We start from the raw sequence: 22,692 nt of genomic DNA, 5'->3' as shown, positions 1-22,692 counted from the left end.
TTGCAACCATACAAATACGTGTCATGTCCCTTTCTATCACTGGGATTGAGCACCGCAAGATCGAACCCATCAAAAAGCACCTCTCGCTTTGCAAGATAAATCAATCTAGTTGGCCAAACCAAATGGATAGGTCGGAGAGAAATAGAAAGCTATAATAATCATGCATACAAGAGTTCAGAGAAGACTCAAATAATATTCATGGATAATCTCATCATAAACCCACAATTCATCGGATCTCAACAAACACACCATAAAATGGATCACATCGAATAGATCTGCTAGAACATCGAGGAGATCATTGTATTGAAGATCAAAGACAGAGAATAAGCCATCTAGCTACTAGCTATCGACCCGTAGGTCTGTGGTAAGCTACTCACACATCATCTGGAAGGGCAGCAAGGTTGATGTAGAGGCCCTCCGTGATCGATTCCCCCTCCGGCAGAGTGCCGAAAAAGGCCTCCAGACGGGCTCGCAAGAATAGAACCTTACAGCGGCGGGAAAAATATTTTTGGGTGGCTCTCTCTTGGATTCCCAATTTTATGGAATTTATAGAGTTGGAATTAGGTCAAACAAAGGAACGAGGGGCCCACAAGCCACATGGGCATGCCTACCTCCCTGGGCGCACCCATGTGGCTCGTGGCCCACTCCTTCATCTTCTGGCCTTCTTCCGAAGCTTCTAGGGTCTCTTATATCCAGAAAAAATCATCAATTTTTTTCTGGCATTTGGACTTTGTCTGGTACTGATTTCCTGGTAAACCAAAAACAGGCAAAAAAAGCAACTGGCACTTGGCACTAAGTTAATTGGTTAGTCCCAAAAAATGATATAAAATAGCATAATGATGCATATAAAATATCCAAGATTGATACTATAATAGTATGGAACAAAAAAATTATAGATACATTGGAGACGTATCAAGCATCCTCAAGATTAATTCCTGCTCGTCCTCGAGTAGGTAAGTGGTAAAAATTGATTTTTTTTATTTGGAATGCTACCTAACATGTTCATCATGTAATCTTTCTTTTGTGGCATGAATGTTAAGATTTGAATGATTCAAAGCAATAGTCTATACTTTTACATAAAAACATCAATACTCAGGCATACCAACAAACAATCATGTCTTTCAAAATATCAATGTTAAAGAACGTTGTCAATATAAAATCAAATAGCCTTGTCATGCTCCATCTTCTTAACACAAAGTATTTATCATATACAACCCCAATGACAAGCCGAGCAATTGGTACATACTTTTTAACGTGCTTCAGCTTTTTCAACCCCCACGCAATACATGAGCGTAAGCCATGGATATAGCACTATGGGTGCAATAGAGTATGGTGATAGAGATAATATGGAGAAGACAAAAAAGGAGAAAGTCTCACATTGACGAGGCTATTCAACGGGCTATGGAGATTCCCATCAATTGATGTCAATGCAAAGAGTAGGGATTGCCATGCAATGGATGCACCAAGATCTATAAGTGTATGAAAGGTTGAAAAGAAAACTAAATGGGTGTGCATCCAACTTTCTTGCTCATGAAGACCTCGAACATTAGGGGAAGCCCATCATTGGAATATACAAGCCAAGTTTTATAATGAAAATTTCCCACTAGTTATATGAAAATGAAAGCATAGGAGACTCTCTATATGAAAAACATGGTGCTACTTTGAAGCACAAGTGTGGAAAGGATAGTAACATTGCCCCTTCTTTCTTTTTCTCTCATATTTACTTTCTTTTCTATTTTTGGCCTCTTTTTTCGTCCGGTTCCTCATCCGACTTGTGGGGGAATCATAGTCTCCATCATCCTTTGCTCACTTGGGAGAATGCTCTAATAATGAGTAATGATGATCAACACACTTCTATTTACTTACAAATTAAAATTACAACTCAATACTAGAAGAAAATATGACTCTATATGAATGCCTCTGGTGGTGTACCAGGATGTGCAATGATCTAGTGTAACATGTATAGAAAATGATGAACGGTGGTTAAGCCACAAATACTATGTCAGCTATATGATCATGCAAAGCAATATGACAATGTTGATGTGTGTGATAAAAATGGAACAGTGGAAGTTGCATGGCAATATATCTCGGAATGGCTATGGAAATGCCATAATAGGTAGGTATGGTGGCTGTTTTGAGGAAGATATAAGGAGGCTTATGTGTGATAGAGCGCACCATATCACGGGGTTTGGATGCACCGGTGAAGTTTGCACCATATATCAAGGTGACAGAGGGCAATGCTTGGAACCGAAGAGGCTAGCAAATTGCGGAAAGGTGAGAGTGCACATAATCCATGGACTCACATTAGTCATAAAGAACTCGCATACTTATTGCAAAAGTTTATTAGTCCTCGAAGTTTCCCCTAGGGGGATAGATTGATAGGAAAAGACAATCGCTCATCCTCGACCGCCACTCATAAGGTAGACAATCAATAATAAATCATGCACCATCTTCTTAGCATAACGAGAGACTATACGTGCATGCGTCGGGAATCACAAACCTTAACACCAATATTCTTACTAAACCATTATCATTCACTAGTACCTCCCACAAATTACCATCTTTATATCACAAAACTATTGCAAGGAATCAAACTTATCACATTCAGTGACCTACATGAAAGTTTTTATTATATCCCTCTTGAATACCTATCATATTACACTGTACAACGAGGTGCTATACAAACGGTTTTTAACCCCTTTCCGCGATGGTGTTCGGAACATTCACCTAGTGAGTGTGGGCGATAGGGGGGTCCTTCCCACATGACCCAGAAACCATCGGGGATATGCCCTCCTCGCACACACGCTCCGCAAAATGAGGTCGTGTGCGACCAGCGAGTGACCAAATATGGTTATACGTACAGTAGTGCTAAAAAATACAATTATACACGCGAAATCGTTTCTGGTCGTTAGTACATCCTGCACAGTGAGTCCCCGCTAAACGTTTCCGTTCGTATATACATCCCACACAATCACTCCTAGGAAAACATTTGTGCAAGGTGGCGTAACGCAAACAGTTTTCAAGAGAATGTCGTGTGCGATTGTTCATTGATCCAACACGGTTAATTCCTAGAAATTGTGTGTGTTGCCTGAGGTCATCACCCACAGTGTTTTCTCAATAAGCATTTGCATTAGTAAAACCCAATTAGTAGGCTAATTGGCCAATTAGCAGGCTAATTGCCCTATTATTAATAATACATTTATTAATCTAATTGACATTCATATTAAGCACATAATATATTTCATTTCTATATTAAGGAAGCATGATTTCATAATTGAAAAACATCCGAGTACAACTTAATATAGCTTCAGCACTTAGCTACCCCATTACACAACTGCACCAGCACCAAGTTTCACATGCAACATCTCTAACCTTTCGAAATTAGCTTCATAGATGGTACATAGATAGATGCATCTCATCTGGAAAATTGTTGAAGCAGAAGGCGAATATTGAGCCTTCATTCATGTTGAAGGTCTTTGCAAGTTTAGGCCAATTCCTGTGGATGATTGACCAGCCATCCTTCGTCCTCTCCTGGAACACTTCAATATTGAACCGTGGGTGTTGTATGAAAACTTTCCTTGCCTCCTGACCATAGAGGTGGTTTGAGAGGTAATCATCAGTGAACTGCTTTGGAAAGGCCTGATAACAAGGATGTGCATAAATATCTTCTCTATATTGGAAATGGGGCAAAGGAATGAAAAAGGCAAGGTATAATAGTTAGCACCATCTTTTAAACCTTGGTGTTTCCCATTGTTTCCCTGCAACACATATAAGGTAGTTAGTCATCAAGTTAAGTAAAGGTTCACATGCTATCAATACTAGTAAATTGTGCGTGCTTTGCACGTCATTTAAATATATACAAAAAGCATGGAAAAATACATTTGAATATGTATTTCCTTTTCTAGAATTATACTGGACAGGATCCAACTTGGTTCTTACCTCTCTAGAATCCAGATTGTTCTAGCCTCTTTTTATTAGAGTAGGCATGTGGATAGATACTTCTAGAACACATGAGATGGTAGAGTTGGGTTTTCAATTAGAAGGCCACGTGGCAGTATCCTATGAGTTAAAAACTATATCCAACGGATGATAATGCTCGGATTTGCCATCTCTTGACCATTGGATGGGCATATCCAACGACTAATATTTGAAGCTATTGGCACACTATATAGTGGTATAGAAAATATGTTGATGAAAAATAAGCACATTGCAGATTCATCAGATTAATTCAAGCCACATGGAAAACCGTTTATCCAAACCAAGCATGATTAAGAACTAGGAAATATACCACTTGTATATGTTTCTCATGTATTAAGTGCAACCAAATTCGATTTATTCCTCATATGCACAACAATACAAAATTCCACCCATGACAATTGGACATCACATTGCAGAATTGAACCAAGCAGTTAACTAAACACCACAACAAATGAACCAAACATTAACTGAGCACCACATTGCACAATATAACATACTCCTAATAAAAGATCAGACGGTTAATCAAACCAAACATGCTTAACAACTTGGAAATATAGCAATTATATTTGTTTCTCATGTATTTGGTACATCCAAATTTGATTTATTTCTCACATGGTATACAATAACAGAATGCACACACAACAATTGAACATCGCATTGCAGAATTGAACCAAACAGTTAACTCAACACCACAACAAATGAACCAAACGTTAACTGAGTGCCACATTGCACAATATAACATACTCCTAATAGAAGATCAGACAGTTAACCAAACGAGGCATGCTTGACAACTTGGAAAATTGCACCCTAAAGAATTGAACATCACATTTGCAGAATTGAAACAAACAGTTAACTAAACACCACATTGCATGACATGTAGAACATATACACTAGAGCATATGATTGCATGGTAAAAGTAGATAGCACAATTCACTAGAATTTGTTAAGGAAAGGCAGTAGCTATGTACGATATGTGAACATCACAAATGATTCAGATAGCTCAACCCGTGTGTGATGAGTTTGAACGTCAAAGTTTTTGGTTCCAATTTCCCTGTAGCCGATGCACCTTCTCGCGTAAGCCATAGGCGTACTATACACCGAGGGTGCTCCAGGATATTTTGTACTACATCTCACACGGTTGGTGATAATAAACTGTGTGGGATCTACCTGATTTTTCATCTTGATTTGAATTACATAATGGGGTCACAGCTGCAAAGGATGGTGTTTGAATTACTAGAACTTCTATCTGTAGTGAACATGCAACTATAGGTGTGTCGTCAAAAAATTTGGAATTATTCGGGGTTCGTTTGGACATTTTTATACAGTAACTTGGTTTCTAGGCATTTCAGGTGCACAATTCAAAATTAAACCACATGCACATGTTTCGGTGCACCAAAATGGGTTGTAAAATGATATATGTGTCCATGGTTTGATGCTTACATCCCATTCAAGAAATGGGGATGAATTTCAAACACCATGGCACCGTGGCTCTCCGGCAAACGTTGAGGTGCTTGCTTTTGTAATTCTAGTAAATACAAAACTCGTCTGAAATTCATGAACCTTGGCATGCTATCATGGAATGGCATCAAGATGCTGGGGTAAAAAAATATTGTCCCATTTAGGGCAGGTTATGGTATAAGCTTCTCGCAAACTAGAGCTTCTCTCACAACAAGCATTATGGTTTTGGTAGGGAATGTTTCACCTTTCTGGACGAAATGATATCCGTTGCCTCTTCTCGATTTCAATTTTTCCCTAGTGTCAACATAAAACAACAGGAGTGTTGTGTCAATTTTTGGGATTTTTTGGGGTTCGCTTGGACATTTTTATACATTAACTGAGTTATCTATACATTCATGTAATTAAAATTTGAACTACATGCAAATGCTCTAATACATATAAATTAGTTGAAAATTCAAATCTATGTCCTCAGTTGCATGCTTATTAGGTCCCATGCAAGAAATGGGAATGAATGTCAAACACCCTTCCACCGTCACTCGGTTGCAAACATTGAGATACCTGGTTTTTAAATTCTAGTAAATCCCAAGCTCGTTTGAAATCCATGAAACTTGGCATGCTATCATGGAGCGGCATCAACATGCTGTGCTAATTTTTTGTCCCATTTGGGGCAGGTTTGGGGATATGCTTCTCACAACAAGCCCGATGGTTTCGATAGGGAACGTTTCACCTTTTTGGATGAAATGATATCCATTGCCTCTTCTCCATTTCAAATTTTTTCCTAGTGTCAATATAGAACAAGAGGAGTGTTGTGTCATTTTTTGGGTTTTTGGGGGTTCGCTTGGACATTTTTATACATTAACTGAGTTTCTATGTATTCATGTGCATAATTCAAATGTGAACTACAGGCACATGCTCTAATGCATATAAATTGGTTGAAAATTCAAATCTATGTCCTTGGTTGCATGCTTAATTAGGTCCCATGCATGCAAGAAATGGGAATGAATGTAAAACACCCTTCCACTATCACTCGACTACAAACATTGAGATGCCTGGTTTCTAAATTCTAGTAAATGCAAAATTCGTCTGAAGTTCATGAAACTTGGCATGCTATCATGGAGCGGCATCAACATGTCATGGTAAATTTTTTGTCCCATTTGGGGCAGGTTTGCGTATATGCTTCTCACAAACAAGATCTTCTCACAACAACCTGATGGTTTCGGTTGGGAACGTCCCACCTTTGGGGTCGAAACAATATCCGCTGCCTCTTATTGCTTTCAAAAGTTTTCTAGTGTCAACATAGAACAACACGAGTGTTGGGTCAATTTTTGGGATTTTTCGGGGTTCGTTTGGACTTTTTAATGCATTAACTGAGTTTTCTATGCATTCATGTGCATAATTCAAATTTGAACTACATGCACATGCTCTAATGCATATAAATTGGTTGAAAATTCAAATATGTGTCCTTGGTTGCATGCTTAGGTCCCATGCAGGAAATGTGAATGAATGTCAAACACCCTGCCACCATCACTCGGCCGCAGACATTGAGATTCCTTGCTTTTGAATTCTAGTAAATCCAAAACTCGTCTGAAATTCATGAAACTTGGCATGCTATCATGGAGCGGCATCAACATGCCGTGGTAAATATTTTGTCCCATTGGGGGCAGGTTTGGGGATATGCTTCTCACAAACCAGAGCTTCTCACAACAAGCCTGATGGTTTCGGTAGGGAACGTCCCCCCTTTGGGGACGAAACGATATTTGCTGCCTCTTATTGCTTTCAAAAAAATTCTGGTGTCAACAGAGAACAGTAGGAGTGTTGTGTCAATTTTTGGGATTTTTCGGGGTTCGTTTGGACATTTTTATGCATTAATTGAGTTTTCGATGCATTTATGTGCATAATTCAAATTTGAACTACATGCACATGCTCCAGTGCATATAAATTGGTTGGAAAATCAAATCTGTGTCCTTGGCTGCATGCTGAGGTCCCATGCAAGAAATGTGAATGAATTTCAAACACCAGGGCACCGTTGATTGCTGGCAAAACTTTGAGATACTTTGTTTTTCAATTCTAGTAAATCCAAAACTCGTCTGAAATTCATGAAACTTGGCATGCTATCATGGAGCGGCATCAACATGCCGTGGTAAATATTTTGTCCCATTGGGGGCAGGTTTGGGGATATGCTTCTCACAAACCAGAGCTTCTCACAACAAGCCTGATGGTTTCGGTAGGGAACGTCCCCCCTTTGGGGACGAAACGATATTTGCTGCCTCTTATTGCTTTCAAAAAAATTCTGGTGTCAACAGAGAACAGCAGGAGTGTTGTGTCAATTTTTGGGATTTTTGGGGTTCGTTTGGACATTTTTATGCATTAATTGAGTTTTCGATGCATTTATGTGCATAATTCAAATTTGAACTACATGCACATGCTCCAGTGCATATAAATTGGTTAGAAAATCAAATCTGTGTCCTTGGCTGCATGCTGAGGTCCCATGCAAGAAATGTGAATGAATTTCAAACACCAGGGCACCGTTGATTGCTGGCAAAACTTTGAGATACTTTGTTTTTGAATTCTAGTAAATCCAAAACTCGTCTGAAATTCATGAAACTTGGCATGCTATCATGGAACGGCACCCGTCATGTTGTGGTGTTTTTTGTGTCCATTTTGAGAGAAGGCGCACTCGAATAGCAGCCAACAAAGGCATTTTGAAACAAATAGTTGCCACTTTAATATCTCAAACGTTTGTATAATTCAAATCGTATGCGTTCTGTTAACCATTTACATGACGCCACGTGTCTTGGTTTTAATGGCTATAGGAGGTGCCATGCAGACAGCTGCTTAACTGAACGGGAGGCATGCGAGCGCAGTCCGGTGCGCAGGTTGACCGAGAGGCTCACTGGGAAGCGTGCGAGCTGTTCAACGCAGGATTTGTGCATCTCTTCAACACAAATTGGGTTCAGATTGAATACATTATGCAAATTAAAGATAGACTTCGGCGCTAAGCCAAGAGACACTCCGATTTGTCAAAATATGCACCTAAAAATCACTACCACGATCTAATTTTTGCAACAAAAATCACTGCCACTATCTAATTCATGCGCTTGTTTGCTACGCACTCACCATACAGGGCGTGCTAGTAGTTGTGTGAAATGATGGTAGGCGAGCCAGCAGCCCGCCGCGCAGGCTCACCGGGAGGCGAGCCAGCCCTTTGACCGCCGCCCAACTTGCTCCCATTCCTCCATATTAATGGCGCATCCGCTTCGCTCTGTGAAATGATGATATAGGAATGCCATAAGTCCACCGCGCAGGCTCATCGGGAAGCGAGACAGCCTTTGACCGCCACCCTCCTCCCTCCCACTGGTTTGTATTAATGGTGCGCCCAAGCGGCTGCACCCCCCATCCTCGCCACACACACAATCCTGTCTCTCCGCCCGCATCCTCGACACCGCTCTCCGTCCTCAGAGTGCACCGGAGCATGGCGTGAATATGGAGACAGAGGTTTCCGACGCTGCCGATGAGGTGGAGAACGAGGCTGCCAACAAGGGGAGGTAGGTCGAGAAAGAACCACAAGCGACTCCAGCAGGCCTAGACTTCATCAACAACCCCCCCCCTGATGATATGTTGAGAGTCATCATATCCCTTCTCCCAATCAAATATGGGGCGAGGACAGCCGCGCTTTCCCGGTGGTGGCGCCCCTATGGCTCCTCACCCCTGTCAACCTCCTCGACGCCCACGAGCTCTCCCATGGCTATTGCAAAACTTGGATGAGTTCTCCCAGATCCTCGGCAGCCACCATGGCCCAATCAGAGGCCTTATCACGGGCAAGTTCCGTTCCAATGGCAAGCACCGAGCCAAGCTTGACGAGTGGTTCCGATCCCCCGCCATAGATCAGCTCGAGAAGCTTAGTTTTAATGATGGGCATATGCGCTCGCTACCAACGTCCGTGCTCCGCTTCGCGCCCACGCTACGCCTCGCCGAGTTCATGAATTATCATCCCCCCCCTTAATGACGCGCCCGCTCTTTGTCTACCACGACTAAAGCACCTCGACCTCGTTGCCGTCCGCATCCCAAAGGATGACATGGAGCGCCTGCTCCGCGACTGTACTACACTCGAGTTCCTTCATCTTCACGCGATGAATTGGTCGAGTACCTTCCACATCACCTCCAGGACTCTCCGGACTATTTGTGTGTGTTGCTGGTGCTACAACAAGAGATAACAAAAGTTGGACCACAATATGGTCATTGAGGACACACCTTCACTTGAGAGATTACTTGTAGTTGATCAACAAGGTCCAACAAGAATCAATGTCATTTCTGCGCCGAAATTGGCAATGGTGGGCTACTCATCTGTCAAATACTACAACTTTCAGGTACAACAGTCGCCTTGTACCTCTCTTTCTTGATATCAACATTATTTCTAGTTTTGAAGATGTATGTTCGTCTGTCATCCAGCAAAGCTTCACCCAGATTCTGGGCACGGTGAATGTCTTAGCACTAGAATTTGTCGATCCCAACCTGGACCAAGTTGTCAGTTGCCTGAGATGCTTTCCGTGCCTGAAGAAGCTGTATATCAAGGTGATGTTCCTTTCCTGTTAAATGTTAACCATAAGGGAGTTCAATTTTTTGCACCTTTTCCCAAATTTACAATGATAATGTACTATGATTTCTGATGGAATTTTGGAGGATTTCAGGACATACACCCCCTCACCACATATTGGTTGCTTGATTCATATGGTTACAATCTGTAAGCATTTCTCCTTTGGATTCATCTGTACTAGTTTTGTTAGGGAATTTTTCATCCAATACAACCTCTTGTGAAGAAGGCTACATGTTTCTAGATTGTAATCAAATGCCCATGTTAATCATGTCAGATCGAAGATGGCACGTTGGTGCATTTTACAAATCCTACAAACCAAATAGGCGCGTGATAGTGTTCAAAACTGCATGTAGGCACTAACACGCTCTCATCTTTTGCAGTTAATAATAGGCCCGGGGTGGATAATGTTTATAACGACAATCACATCGAATGCCTGGATCTGCATCTCTCAAATATTACTTTGAACTCCAACCAAGGGACCTTACCGGAGATTACACTCGCCAGGTTCTTTCTTGCCAGAGCAAAGGTGCTGAGGGTACAAAGGTTGAACACACATTTAATTAGGAAAGATGAATGCTATGTTGATCAGAGCCAGCAGGTACTACAGAATGGAAGAGGCTCCAAAAAAAGCTAAACTTCGTTTTGGAAGAGCATATGGCAGAGCAATTGGAAGTCATTGTGTCAAACCCATACATGACTTGTCAGCAGCTGATCCCTTTGCAGAAATGTCGATGTTTGCAATGTTTGAATTTGGGCATTGTAATCTTTGAATTTGCACCTTGCACTATTTATGGTATTTGTTATATAACATAATTGGATGTTTAATTTGGTATTGCAATCATGTCATGTTACAAGTATATATATGTTGTTCTTCTGTACATAGAGCATAGATGTTCTGCAGACAAAGCATACCACAACACACACGGACCGCACTAGGTAACCCGTCAGCGATGAATTCATCAATCGCAAATAGTTCATCTGAGTGAACCGTATGCTCTACATCGCACACGCCTTCGTCTGGCAGCCCGTTTCTTTTTTTCACCCTCATCGCAAACAGTTAATTGAACTAAACCGTATGCCTTGAATCGCACACGCTACAAAAATCTGAACCGTGTTTGATGCATTCATCATCGCAAACGTTTTGCACCTTTTTTGACGGTTCTTTTACACCATCGTTTGCGATTAATGCATTGCACACAGTTTCGTGAATGGGTTTCTGATCGTAGTGTCGCATTAGCAGCATCCTGCAGTAGTGTTAGGACCAAATTCATAACTTGTACATATTGGCATTACTATTATCAACTCTCAAAATGATATAAGTAAAGCATGAGAGTGCAAATATTTCTTTAAAATATAACCACCACCATGCTCTAAAATATATAAGTGAAGCACTAGAGCAACTGCCTAGCTCAAAAGATATAAGTGAAGCACAAAGAGTATTACAACAAATCACGAATAATGTGTGTCCTTCTCGAAAAGGTGTGTCCAGCAAAGATGATTGTGGCAAACTAAAAAGCAAACAAAGCAAAGACTCGTATAATACACGACTCTCCAAACAAATATCATATCATGTGATGAATAAAAATATAGCTCCAAGTAATTTACCAATATTTGGTAGAAGAAAGAGGGGATGCCTTCCGGGGCATCCCCAAACTTAGATGCCTAGGTGTTCTTGAATATTACCTTGGGGTTCCTTTGGCATCCCCAAGATTAGGCTCTTGCCACTCCTTATTCCTTCATCCATCGTGATCTCACTCAAAAGTTGAAAAACTTTAGCACACAAAACTCAACAGAAAACTCGTGAGATCTGTTACTATAATAAGGAAGTCACCACTTTAGTCACTATTGTAAACCCATTCATATTTTATTATGGAATAATACCTACTGCATTCTAACTTCACCATGACTTATACCCCCCGATACAATCTATAGATTCATCAAAACAATTAAACAATGTAATGAAAATAGAATCTGTCCAAAATAGAACAGTCCATAATGATTCGAACAATGACCATACTTCTGTAACTCCAAACATTCTGAAAAATTAGGACAACGTGGAAATTTGTATATCAATCATCTGTAAAAAAAATTAGAAATTTTTCACGTTCCAGTGAATGTCAACAATTCTGCTAGTGGGCATAAAGTTTTTGTTTTCTCACAGAATCAAAACAACCATAATCCAAATCATCCCAAAGGCTTTACTTGGCACAAAAACTAATTTAAACACAAAAACACAACCATAACAGTATAATAATTGTGTGCACACCAAAAAACAGGAAATGAACAAGAAAAATAAAGATAGCTATGGGGTTGCCTCCCAACAAGCGCTATTATTTACCCCCTAGTTAGGCGTAATGCAGAGTTTCAAGTGTTATCATCCTTAGTCTTAATGGCCCTAGCAACTCCTATTTCACCCTCTTTGTCATTATCAATAATATGAACTATATGGTCAAGCTTGCTGCTAAGTTTTTTATATTTTGAAACGCAAAGACCAACCTTTTGTTCTAAAGCACCAAATCTCCTATTTTGTGACGCCACGTTACTATTTAATTTAGAAGCAAGATTAAATATCACTCAAAAGTTCGAATCCATACTAGTTTTAGTTTATTTTATTATCCCAGTTTGACGATAGCTTAGTAGAATGGTAGGTTCAATAGTTTCAACTTTCAGTTCTCCAAATACGCTTTTCATCTTTTCATAGGTGTCAAAGGCATTATTTCCAAGGAAATCATTTTCAAACATAGAATCCAAGACATGTCTATGAACAATAAGTAGACCAACATAAAAATTTCTAAGGGGCAATTTAATGTGACTCTTAGGCTTAGCTCTTATTTGTATTTCCAATAATCTATCCCAAGCTTATTTTAAGGATTCATCACTAGAATGCTTGAAATTTAAAATTCTTGAATCTTCTCCTACGTAAGGAGGGGAAGGCATATCGGGAGAAGAGCTAGCCATAATGGTAAAATAAGCAAACAAGCAAAAAGGCAAACGCAAAATGATTTTGTGTTTTTGTGAAAATGTTTTAGAAGTGGGGGAGGTGAAAATGAGAGGCAAATGACAAATGGAAGTAAATGCAAGGAGAATAAAGTTTATGCAATGGTACTTGGTAGGTGTTGGTGATGTCTCCCCGGCAACAGCGCTAGAAATTCTTGCTGCTACTTGCGAGCTGCGTTGGGATTTCCTTGAATAGGAGAGGATGATGCAGTAAGGTAGAGATAAGTATTTCCCTCAGTTAAGAACCAAGGTTATCAATCTAGTAGGAGAACCATGCAACACCTCATTAACAGCACCTACACACAAAATAACAAATACTTGCACCCAACGCAAACAAGGGGTTGTCAATCCCTTGGCGGTTAATTGCAAGGATCAAATCTTGTAGTGGTAGATAGATAAACAAAAACACAAAATAAAACAAAAGTAAATAAATTGTGTCAAGGTGTTTTTGGATTTTAATATATGATAAAGATAGACCCGAGGGCCATAGTTTAGTTTTCACTAGAGGCTTCTCTCTCGAACAAAAGGCATAGGGTGGGTAATCAAATTACTGTTGGGCAATTGATAGAAAAATGCATAGTTATGACGATATCCAAGGCAATAATCATGTATATAGGAATCACGTTCGAGACAAGTAGACCGACTCATGCTTTCATCTACTACTATTACTCCACACATCGACCGCTATCAGCATGCTTCTAGAGTATTAAGTTCATAAAGAACTGGGTAACGCCTTAAGCAAGATGACATGATGTAGACAAAGTAAATCCAATCAATATGAATAAACCCCATCATTTTATCCTTACAGGCAATGATACAAATACATGTCATGTCCCTTTCTGTCACTGGGATTAAGCACCGCAAGATCAAACCCATCAGAAAGCACCTCTCCCATTGCAAGATAAATCAATCTAGTTGGCCAAACCAAACTGATAGATCAGAGAGAGATACAAAGCTACAATAATCATGCATAAAAGAATTCAAATATTATTCAAGTAATATTGATAGATAATCTGATCATATACTCATAATTCATCGGATCACAACAAACACACCGCAAAAAAGGATTACATCGAATAGATCTCCAAGAACATCGAGGAGAACATCGTATTGAAGACCAAAGAGGAAGAACAATCCATCTAGCTACTAGCTATGGACCCGCGGGTCTATGGTGAACTACTCACACATCATCGAAAGGGCGGCAAGGTTGATGTAGAGGCCCTCTGTGATCGATTTCCCCTCCGGCAGAGTACTGGAAAAGGCCTCCATATGGGATATCGCAAGAGCAGAAGCTTGCGGCGACAGAAAAAGTATTTTGGGTGGCTCTCTGTTGGTTTCCTGATTTTAGAGAATGTATAGAGTTCGAATTAGGTTAAACGGAGGAACGAGGGGTCCACAAGGCACATGGGCGCGCCTACCCCCTGGACGCACCCATGTGGCTCGTGGCCCACTCCTTCGTCTTCTAGCCTCCTCCCGAAGCTTCTAGGGTCTCTTATGTCTAGAAAAATCATCAAAAAGTTTCTTGGCATTTGGACTTTGTTTTGCTATTGATTTCTTAGAAAACCAAAAATATGCACACAAAAAATAGCAACTAGAACTTGGCACTAAGTTAATTGGTTAGTCCAAAAAAATGATATATATAAGTGCATATAAAACATCCAAGATGATACTATAATAGCATGGAAAAATCAAAAATTATAGATACGTTGGAGACGTATCACGGCGCGCCTTTGGCTCGCTCAAAGCTTGTAGTCGTCGCTAAGTGGACTACAAATTTGGATGTATTTTTTACTATTTCTGGTATTTGTTGTACTATCATGATTGATGATGAATAGATAGGAGGTTTTACCGCAAAAAAAGTCATTGAACAGGTATGGTCCCAATTAAATAATAATAATTAATATGCTTGTTTGAGGAAAATAAATATCAAGTAGCATGCTAATTAGGGCTAGTTCTTTTGGGCAGCTGAATAAAATAAGCTGTCTCTCCCCATCTTAAAATAATAAGTCGCTCCCTAAATTCGTTCTGGCTTCTAAATTTTTTATCCCATAACTAGTTCAGAAGCCCCAATGAATAAGGAAGATGGCTTATGAGAAAAGCTGGGGAAGCGGCAGCTTATTCTCTAAGCCGCCAAAAGAACTGGCCTTTAGTACTTCCTCCGTACCTAAATACGGAAGAAGTAGGAATTAGTACAACAATTAACATGGTATGTGAACTAGACAAGATAGTTTAAGAGAAAAACCCTCCCACCACTGCCATACGAGGCCGACATGGAAAGCCCTCTTGGCGAGCGGCGGTGGCGGGCTCGAGCCTTCACATGGTGGGGGATCCCCTGGCCTGTGTGTCGATCTGGCCCTGGATGGAAAGTGTGTAAGGCGGGGCTCGGGCTTTGAGAATGTAGAGAGCAGGAGGTTTATCCTCCATTTATGAAGAAAAAAAGTAGACAACATAGCATTAAAAATTTAGACACAATAGGAAAAATTAAACTCAAAGGATATCACATGGAAACAACACGCAAAGAAAACTACTTGGAAACCATGTTTGAAAGTTTCAAAACAATCTAAAAAATATGGGATATTAAGAGGGTGATGTTCTATTGCCCTACCAAATTCTAAGTTGAAACACGTTATGATTCAATGCTAAATTTGTTTTCCTCATAGCTCACATCCCTATTCAATGCTGAATTTGTTTTTATCATGGCACGTGTCCAGTAATGTATTTTAATTTTAATTTTCACATGGCAATAGAATATCACCTCTTAACATCTCTTTTTCTTGCTTTTTTGAAACTTTAAAACATCATTTTTGTGTGGTTTTCATCGGTTTCCATCAAATGTTGGTTTCCCTGTGATATTCTCCTAACTGGGCATAGCAAAAATATGTATACTAGAAAATGTAATGCAAACAACCATTTGAAGATCCTCAGCTCAAGTGTTCCTTGTTGGAGACCATCCATAGCAAATAACCAACTACTGGTAACCAATTATTCTCTTTGCTTCTTGTGTGTGTGAAACTCTTTTTGACCGTTCCTTTGTTGGTTACTTACCAAAAAAAGGCTTTCTCCCCGCTTTATATATAAAGCAACAACCATCAACAATAATCCGACACAAACACAGGCCACCACACCACACGCATGCACCCAAGACTGGATACATAGGCACTAAGCGCAACTACACCACCTCTATAACTAAAATAGCCACCGAGGTCCACAACCACCACAACTAAGGAACGAAGCCACATACGACAATTTGTGAGCTCCAAGGCGGCGCCTTCAAGAAGGTTACGACACTAGAGCATCACTGCCGCCCGATCCGAGGATCAGGGTTACCCCTTGGTCAACACGACAGGTAATGAACCGCGACGACGCCTTCTGGAAGGGGATAAATTCACTGCCGCCAGCCTACCGAAGACAGAACTGGTTTTAACCCAGGCCAACACTCACCGGCCTCAGCATAGGATTGGACACTGGACCACCGCCACTGATCGTTGCACCCCAGACACCACGCCACCCACATGGCCATGGGCCATGGCCCCCGGGTAGCATCTGAGACACAGGCTCAACCGACGAGCAGTGTGCTCCCACCACCAGAGCCTTCGCCATGGTATCTGATGTCTACTATGCAACTTTTATTCTTGTAGACATTGTTGGGCCTCCAAGTGCAGAGTTTTATAGGACAACAACAAATTTCCCTCAAGTGGATGACCTCAGGTTAATCAATCTGTGGGAGGCATAGGAGGAAGATGGTCTCTCTCAAACAACCCTGCAAGCAAATTGAACAAATCTCTTGTGTCCCAAACACACCCAATACAATGGTAAATTGTATAGGTGCACTAGTTCGGCGAAGAGATGGTGATACAAATGTAGTATGCATAGTAGATATAGGTCTTTCTAATATGAAAATATAAAATAGCAAGGTAGCAAGTGATAAAACGGAGCACACACGGTATTGCAATGCTTAGACACAAGGCATAGGGTTCATACTTTTCACTAGTGCAATCTCTCAATAGTGCTATCATAATTGAATCATATAACTATCCCTCAATGTGTGACAAAGAATCACTGCAACGTTTCTATCGGAGAAAGTAGGACGAAAACGTGTATCAACCTATGTGCCTAGATTACCCTAATAACCCCACGGGATCCACAACTTGAATACCAAAACACACACCAAGTAACTCAATAAAACACCCCATTGTCACCGTAGGTATTCACATGCAAGACATACATCAAGTGATCTCCAATCCAATATTCAATACAACATAACGAAACCTAAAAGAGCAAGACTCAATTCATCACAAGAAGATAGAGAGGCAAAAACACTATATGATCCGACTATATTAACAAAGCCCATGGTTACATCAAAATCGTGCCGGATCAAGAACACGAGAGAGAGAGAGAGATCAAACACATAGCTATTGGTACATACCCTCCTTGTCATGGACACTACAGGGATGATGAAGATGGCCTCTGGCGATGATTTCCCCCTCCGGAAGGGTGGCAGAGCAGGCCTCCAGATGAGATCACTTCGGTACAGAGGCTTGTGCGGCAGAGTGGAAGTTCTTGGTTTCTTTCTAGGGTTTTCTATATTTATAGAAACTTTTGGCGTCGGTTTCACACCAGGGTGGCAGAGAAGGCCTCCAGATGAGATCGCTTTGGTACAGAATCTAGGTAGGCGTGCCCTTGTGTGTCTTCTGGTCCTACCATGAAGCTTGGGAGGTCTCTTTTTGTCCATAAAAATCACCGTAAATTTTTATCCCAATCCGAGAACTTTTATTTCTGCACAAAAAATAACACCACGGTAGTTCTACTGAAAACAACGTCAGTCTGGGTTAGTTCCATTTAAATCATATAAAAGTGCACCAAAAACATATAAAATTGTTTTAAACATGGCATGAATACTTCATAAATTATAGATATATTGGAGACGTATCAGCATCCCCAAGCTTAATTCCTACTCGTCCTCGAGTAGATAAATGATAAAAGAGATAATTTATGAAGTGTGAATGCTAGTATAGTGCATACGTTTGATCAATGATAATTCCAAATACTTATCTAGCATCATAAGCATCAACTCTTTCTTATAAAACTCATTATGCTAAGTAGCAATCAATTCACATGTTATGTTTCAAACAATAGATTCTCTTGAAACTTAATGGGAACCACTAGGAATTAAACGTCTGATTCTTAGCTTCCCATCGGACTATTTATGCACCATACGATTTGTTTGATCTCGAACGTATAATACGCAATAAAAGGTGCTTCGTTAGTTTGCATGCAACAATCTATTAATGACAATTTATTTCGTAATAACAAATCACGTAAATCTCTCTAGATCTAACTGCTATCGCGTGCCCTGCATTTTTCTTCCAATAGGGAGATATTTTGTTTCCAACGAGTGAGATTTATTTCCAGTGTAAAATAATTCTGCTTCCTACCAAGAATATGTTGTTTCCAACTTTCCATGTGATATTGAGATTTCTTCCAACAAGATTATTCCAATCTATTTTTTTGTTTCTACCATGGAATTTATTTGCCTTGAATGAACACAAACTGTTTTGGTACGATATTAGATTGTGCTTCCATTGATTTTTTTCCTTTGTATCAACATTGCTTCCTATCAAATTTCTTCCAAGTTCAAAGAACATATATTTTGCTTCTGTTGACCATGAGAATGCTTCCAAGATAAACTGATATAATTATTGAAGCAGAAACATAGATTGCTTCCAATTGCGCGTTCATTTTTTTTGCTTCCAACTGATGCATTTTATGTCCTAGTGAGCCAATGAAACATAGTTTGTTAGTTTTTGATGCAGAAACATAATAGTACGAAGCATTGCCATAAACATGTAGGATACTTGGAAACATATTGAACATACGACAAAAGCATGCCACATATTATAGAGAAGCGCATATGCGGAACTAAACCGAAGGAAGCACATGCTACTGGGAAACCTAATACATAGAACCCAGGAAATAAAGAAAACTGAAGCATTGCATCCGTGACGACGAAGCATGGTATTCCACTCTCACATGCATAGTCCATCCATGCATCTTTGATAGGAAGCATCAGAGGGGAGGAGCGCATAGCGAGGTCATGATGGTGTTGAGTCCACTAGGAGCAGCATGCAAGAGTGTCACTTATAGAGCAGCGATAGAGCAAGGGCCAATACGCAGGGGAGATCCGATCAGTGGCCACCTCCTTGTCAAGCTCCTAGCCCCATCTTTGATAATATTCAAATTATCGAGATGAGACCTGCCATGATGTTAGGCTCTTGCACACCTCACCAGCACCAGCACCAGCAAGACGGCGACATCTCCACCTACATCATCGGCGGCGTAGCAGTAGCACCAGTGAAGCTGGTAGTCATGCTGGACGAGTAGAGGTGGAGAAGTTTAGAACGACAGGGAGGCACAGTCGTTGGCAGCGCGATGGAGAAGGATAATATTTACTTTGGTTTAGGAGGAAACTGATGCAATGGGAAGGAAGGTGCGGGATTAGAGGGGATCGTGTCTGTGATTTTTGTGCGGGAATAACGGGTTGTTGGAACACTATATTGTTGGAGCCTCTTGATCATGTGATGAAAATGAAATCGATGGAGGAGCACTAGTTTGACAATTGAAGGGGATCAGACGACTGACTAAATGTGTTTCCCAAACTTAACAACCTATATTCTTAGTCACCAAACAATTTTAATGCATCTTATTTTTAGCAAAGTCTAAGTAAGAGCTCCGCATACTCAATTGTTAGTCTTCTATGATTGCTGGTACTCAACACATATTTTTAGAACAAGTAGCATCCATCAAACACAGAGAGAGATAAGGGGCTTAATATTTCACCTCCCAACTCATTTATCATAGAGATAATTATCAACAATAATAATTCATGATGAAATATATTTGAATAGATATATGTGCCTGGATCTTTCCCCACCACATGATGCTTGCTAACTAAAGAATAGGTTGGAATAAGAAATTGACTCAACAAAAATAAAATTAATAGAAAAAGTAAAATATAATACCTTCGTAGAGGGAAGCATGGATATGCAAAAGTGCCAGAGCTCATTGCTTAAAACAGAGATGAATACATTTTCAGTGGATTGCCTTTCCTGTCAACGTCATGACTAATGCACTCAATATCTTCCATGCTAAACACATTATTGGCGGTTCCCATGCGGAAATGAAAAGTTTACTCACCCTCAACCATACAATCACAAGCCATGTGTCACGGGAAACCACGACCACCTATGGGCCTACGAGACCCTTTTGGTTTGGTGAGGGGATGGGCACGTTGCACAAAGAGTAGAGAAGTGTCACGCAGTGCGACAGAGATCACACATGCAATTTTACCCAAGTTCGGGCCGCCATGAGGCGTAAAACTCTACTCCTGCTTTGGTGGATTGATTGTGGAAAAGGTGGTTGTGGACGCAACGCACTTTGCCCGGCAGGGTTGCCTTGGGCGAAGTGGCTATGTGCGTACGTGTATGTGAGGGCATGAGCTTGGCAACCTCATGGACCGAACCCTTTTTAAGTTTGCCATGGGCCTCCTTTTATAGACCAAGGGGTTACCACAGTGGCAAACCAGTCTTTGCATACTGATTAGATAGCAAATAATTATATCATACCTAACTCTGCAGGCTGACAGAGCGCATTAAATGCGCCATCTAGTGTCACATCACAGCGTGCCCAATAGCCCTTGTCGGGCTATTTTGCAGCTTTGCACCTGCTTGCTTGACACGTCCCAGGACGGGTGTCATATAGAGGTGTTTCTGTAGAAAGTGGCTACCATGTGACGAAAAGCAGCCACTTAGTCATCTTGGGGCTTGACACCGCACTGATCTGTGACTTGCATCACTTGTGAGGTGGAGCGGTGGAGTAGTTGGACTCCGTAAGCCCCGGCAAGGCTTGCCGAGACGATCTAGAAATATGCTTCTGGGGGAAACCCAACCCCACTAGGCCCGCCTGCCCGGCAAGGGAGGTTCTTTCCTTGGTGTTATCTCGCTTCTCTGGCTTGTCTTGGCCTTCTTGATCTGTACTTTAATCTTCCAAAGGAGTCGATCCTCCTTAATTGGTCCGATCTTGGTGCTGCAATCTCTGTCTTTGTGCATGTGGGCTATGTTCTTCGTGCACAAGTCAGGGGGAAACATATACCCCTGTTTATGTACCCCGACATAAGCCCCCGGGCCTGATCCATACATGTCGCTGGGCACGTATGTTAGGCCCCAAACAGTGCACGGACACGTGGCGGAAAAGCATTGTGTTTGCAGCGATTTGCCTCGATAACTGGCCAATCCAACGTCCACTTCGCGTATTTACCACGGATCATGGGGTAGTGGGATCGCAACAATTAATGCGAAACGGTAACTTTTCTGAAGATCCGCGTACTCCCTCATGTCGTTTCCCTTAAGAGGGAAAAATGCGGAAGGGTACTGCCCATTCGTCGCTCACCTCGCTCCCCATCATCTTCCTCCGCAAGCCAAACAATCGTTCCTTTATCCGCCCACGCCCACCGCCGCCTCCTTCCTAATCTCCTTCCTGCTCATCCATCGCAATTAGGGAAGATGGGGAAGAAGACTACGACCAGAGGAAAGCCGATGGCCGCCACGAAGGAGGCAGCCGCCGAAGGGAGCGAGAGGGTGCTGGAGCTGGATACGGAGCGAATGGGAGACGTCATCTTCTACCCGTCGCAACTGGACGGGAACATGTTGCAGGAAAGGTACGAATACTTGTGGGGGAGAGAGGTCCCGGAGGGGCATGGCGCTCCCAAGATTCTGGCGAAGGGGGAAGAGGACCCGCCAGATTCATACAAATTCTTCTGCACGTATTTCATCTGCGGCCTCTGCCCACCCTTCTCGGATTTCTTCAAGGCGATGATGGCGGTCTATGGATTCCACCTCTTGGATTTCACGCCTAATGCAATGGTGTGTATGGCGATCTTCGCCCATTTGTGCGAGAATTTTGTTGGATGACCCCCAATGTTGATCTGTTCAGGCACTATTTTGTTCCATGGGTGGAGAACAAGAACCACCGCTCCAGGAACATCAGCTGGATGCCGTGGATCATGCCGAAGCAAAACTTGGATTACATTTTTGGCCAGCAACACAGCAGGTGGGAGGAGTGGAGAGGGGATTGGTGCTGGATTCTGGATGAGGAAGCACGCGAGTTCTGCCAGTCACGGACGGAATGCCTCAAGTGGGACAATGATTGGAGGGCATTTGGCCTTACTGAGGACAGGTTCTACCCAGCAATAAACAGGATCATTCGCCTGAAGGCTGCCGGGCTAACCATCGAGCACGTGGGGGCAGATTTCTTCCTTCTCCGCATAGCCCCTTTGTAGAAGAGGGACAGATTCTCCTGTGAGTATGGAGATGCGACAAATAGGATGAGACTGCTTCCTGGCTTGGCCAACAACCTAACAGTTTATGGCCATGCTTGATTGTGCGAGCAGCTATTGGCCACATTGGGCTGTTCAAGCTGCCGGCAAGCATCATCCCACTACACATCAACTCTGCAAGGAGCCAGATCTTGCAGTGGCTGCCCTAGTGCGACGCCGATGAAGTTGGTGACTGGAAGTTGCCCACTTTTGATGAAGATCTGGCATGGTCTTCTTCTTAGTGGAAAGACCCACTAAGGTGGAAACTATGATGTACAAGGGCACCTCCTTGGTA

This window comes from Triticum aestivum, chromosome 2B, assembly GCF_018294505.1.
Source record: "Triticum aestivum cultivar Chinese Spring chromosome 2B, IWGSC CS RefSeq v2.1, whole genome shotgun sequence".
In the NCBI taxonomy this organism is placed as follows: Eukaryota; Viridiplantae; Streptophyta; class Magnoliopsida; order Poales; family Poaceae; genus Triticum; species Triticum aestivum.
The sequence above is the reverse complement of the archived record's forward strand: the minus strand, read 5'-3'. Positions refer to the sequence as shown.